Raw genomic sequence first — 4,217 nt, 5'->3', positions numbered from 1 at the left:
ACCCAGAAGCTGGATCTGGGCAATGGAGTCCGGCCCCTCCCACTTTGGAATGTACGCTCCGCCCCCTGTTCCCAGGGCTGGAACCAGTTTCAAGGTCGAAGCCTGGAGAACACTGTGTTGTTAAGAGCTTTGGCCGGTGTACAAGACTGAGCCTCTATAGAAACTGTTGAGGTTCTGGCCAGAGAGCACAGAGACCCACTCGCCTCGTTTCTTTGGGAGACAAGCCTCCTAAGTTCCTTTGCTTGTTAAACCTGCCACCTCCCCATCAGAAGTGGCCTGCCTCTCGTCAGTCTCTCCTTGCCCTCCATGTGTGGGGCCAGTTTGTGGACCAAAAAATGTCCAGACCTTAGAGTTTTCAAATATTTTCACAGCCCGATCCCCTTTCATTCTCACCACCATCCTTTCAGGTAGGCGGTGTCATCCCCATTTTACAGATTAGGAAGTTGAGGCTCCGAGAGGTGAAGTGACATGCCCAAGGTCACACAGAGGTTTAGTGGTGCAGCCAAGGTCTGTACCCACATGCTCAGACTCCTAATCCAGTGCTCCTTCTAACACCCTTCCTCCTGTGGCTCTGAGCCTGGCCTCAGCTGTCCCATCTGCAATGAAGGGGCTGGCGAAGGTGAATTCAGAAGCCCCTTCTTGTCCTCTGGATTGTGTGTCTGGAAGAGAATGGGTGTTACGATGTGAGGAATTCCATCAGGTTGGCAGATCTTCATCCATGGCAGGGAAGAAGTTCCCCAAATCCCTGATGACCAATCGAGGCCAGAGCACGGTATCATTTGATGCCTATTTGGTTGGTAGCAATAGGATTTGCCATCAACCCAGTGGCTAAGATCTACTAATTCATTCATTCATTTATTCAGCATATTTTTGCACATCACCATGTACCAGGCGCAGTGCTGGACTTTGGTAGTTATGACAATGAGAAAGACAAATAAAGGGACTGATGTCCTGAGCATCCCTCCTAGTGGGCAGAGAGTGGGTAGAATGGCGAGAGAACGCTCTGGGGCTGCTGGCAGCTCCCCAAAGCAAGGACAGTTGATGAGAAAGAAGGAGGTAGAGCTGCCTTTTCCTGAACTGAGAGCTCAGGGAAGGATAAGGTGATGTCACAGTGGCATCTGGGTTGCATCTGCTTAGGTATAATTATAGTGTTTTGCACTGGTTTGTTTACAGGTTTGACTTTTCTCTCTGAGCTTTCCCATCCGGCTCCTTTCAGTGCGCCAGGGGTTGGGGAATTCGACCAGGAAGAAAACACCTGGTCACTCCCTCCTGTAGCTTGTGATCTTCAGCAGAGAGGAGCAGCCCCTAGGCCACACCTTCTATCACAGGGGCAGCTGTGCTGAGAGCTGTAAGGATGCAGGGCAGGCGCTGCCCGGGGCACCAGGGAAGGCTTTCTGGAGGAGAAAGGCATGTGCGAACTGAGCTCTGAGTGGATGATGCGCTCCTGTGGGTCAACGCGGTAAATAAAGGAAAGGCCATTCATTCCCGGCAGAGGGAGCAGCATGGGCTCCTGTGGCTGGAGGTTCTCAGAGTGCTCAGAGGCCTGGAGGAGAGCCCAGCATGCTGTTCTCTGCGGGCCCACAGTGGGTAGTATGCCTGGCTCCTAGTAGGCACCTTGTGATTGTTTGCTAATGGAACTGAGTCCAGCCCTTCTCTCCCCCTATGATGTGAAAAAATGAGAACATCGGGAAGTATTTTAAACGAACAGGTGGCCTGATTTTGGTATGTGCCTTAAATCTCTCATTCAGGTTATACTAATTAAAAATACTGATAGTCATTTATTGGCACCAACTCTGTGTCAAAGACTGTCAGATAGTTCACCATCCCTCTCAAACCCTAGCAGCAAGGCTCCAAAGAGGATTGTGCCACCCTGGGTTGCATGTTAGGAAGCTGGGACTCAAAGATATGAGGGGGTAGGTACGTTCAGTGCAATAGGACTGGCGAGTGGCTAGGCCAGGACTCAAGTGTACGTGGCTTCAAAGCCCATGTTCTTTTCCATCTGTCCCTTGTGGCTGGCACCTTGGCTGGAGGTGGGGGCATGGTCCCAGTTAATCTGCTCAAGTTCAATTTGGTTCTGATTGCTTCGTAATGAAAGCTGTCCAGCCAAGGTCTCAGCAAAATCCCTGTATGGAGTAACTGACAGCCAGAGATTGCCAATACCAAGCAACTAATATGGAGTAATGATGAATGATAAGAGATGAAGATCTAAAGTGAACTATTAAACGACAATATCATTTTCTTGTCTTCTTCCCTATACACACTGACAGGAAGAGAGTTGACATGATAATTTTATAAAACTCTCTGACACATCCTGTTAACTCGCCTCCATTAGCTTAGTGTGATAATTGGCAAGAACAGACATGGGCATAGGAAACACACTCTTGAAGGATGGAGAGGTACTTCAACATGGGGCATGACACCCTTGCGTCTCCCTGGTCTCTAAATCCAACCAGAAGGGTGCACTCAGAATGGTAGGTATTTCCTTTGGCAAATCTGGACGTAGAGAATGCATATGCTTGACTCTCAAAAGCGGAGGGAAAAATGGGCTTTCTATCTTTGATCCTTTACATTTAGGCCCTGTATGGGAACCCTGCCTCCTCCCCTTCCCTCACCTAAATTTTACCCATCCTTCAAACCCCACCTAATTCTCACGTAGCCAAGAGTCCTCCATTACGTTCTTGCTTCTGCTGACTCTGAACATATACTTGGAGGCCAGAGCGCAGACTTTAAATTTGTCCATGTCTGTGGGTAGCATAAGAGCAGGCGCCTGCAGTGTCTGCTTCCCTGAGAAATCCGACAGCCCAAATTCTGTTTTGAATTTACTGGGGTGACATTGGTTAATAAAATTATATAGGTTTCAGGTGCAAACTCCTTATTTTTATGTAGAGAAATGTGATCCCATAGAGGCCTAGGGGTTAAAATGTTGAGTCATTGGCATTGCTTTTTAAAACTAGACTTTAAAAACTTCACTGTAGTCTCATGGCAAATAGGAACAGCAGTGTTATGGACTGAATTGTGTCCCACCCCAAGTTCATCTGTTGAAGTCCTAAGCCCCAGGAGTTCAGAATGTGGCTGTAGTTGGAGATAGGGTCTTTACAGATGGGATTAAATTCAAATGAGGTCCTTAGAACGGGCCCTACTCCAATATGACTAGCGTCCTTATAAGAAGAGGAAATTTGGACACAGCTACAAACAGAGGGAAGACACAGGGAGAAGATGGCCATCTACAAGCCAAGGAGAGAAACCTGGAACACATCCTTCCTTCATGACCTTTAGAACCTAGCCAACTAACATAACCAGCCAAGTAAATAGTAATAATACTGCAATATGAACGCCAATGCTTCTCCTTCTGTTAGTAACATTATCTTTTATTGAGAGCTGGCTCTATGAGACACATGGGCCCACTGTATTACACACGCTAGCTCATTTATTAATAGTCTCTTTCCTTGATGGCAGCCCAGGTTTCTATGGTCCTAAGAGCCATAGAAGATGAATGACAAGAGGCAAATTAGGTGAGTCACAGGGCAAGGCTGAGCTCCAGCATCTGTTTGAGGGAGAAGAAGAAGACAGGACAAAAGGACTATTTTTAATCAGGTGGCTTGACATTTAAAGAGATTGGATCCCGGCTCAGAGCACTGTGATTGCATTTCTGCCAAGCTCTGGGACATATGGGTGAGTGAGGCAGTCTTTCTGTGTTTTTCCAGACCCTCAGACTGCTGGACGCACGGAAGGCCACACCCTGTGGGGCTGGGTAGTTCCTTCCTTCAGTCACTCACTCATTCATTGAAACGGACATTTAGAAAAGCATTGCAGCATAATGGAAAGGATCCTCCTTTGGATTAAAATCTTGTCTCTGCCACATGTTAGCAGTGTGACCTTGGTGAAGCCATTTCACTTCTCTGAGCCTCAGATGGGGTGAATTAAGGTAACCAGCACCCATTACTGCTATTCATACCCCAGCCCTCTTGACCTGAGATCTTCGGGTAGCACTAAGTAGACAGAGACCTATACGATTTGAAAATTTTGAGGCAATTTTATTGACTTAATGATCTACTTGGTGGAAATAGATGAATCATCAAAAACTAGTAAATACCCACAAAATTTTATATAAATTAAGTTCCTCTCCATGTTGCAATGCAATCTTTCTTCCTTCTTTCCTTCCTTCCTTCCTTCCTTCCTTCCTTCCTTCCTTCCTTCCTTCCTTCCTTCCTTCCTTC

The sequence above is a fragment of the Myotis davidii genome, unplaced genomic scaffold, assembly GCF_000327345.1.
Source record: "Myotis davidii unplaced genomic scaffold, ASM32734v1 scaffold639, whole genome shotgun sequence".
Classification (NCBI taxonomy): domain Eukaryota; kingdom Metazoa; phylum Chordata; class Mammalia; order Chiroptera; family Vespertilionidae; genus Myotis; species Myotis davidii.
Note: the sequence above shows the minus strand (reverse complement) of the source record.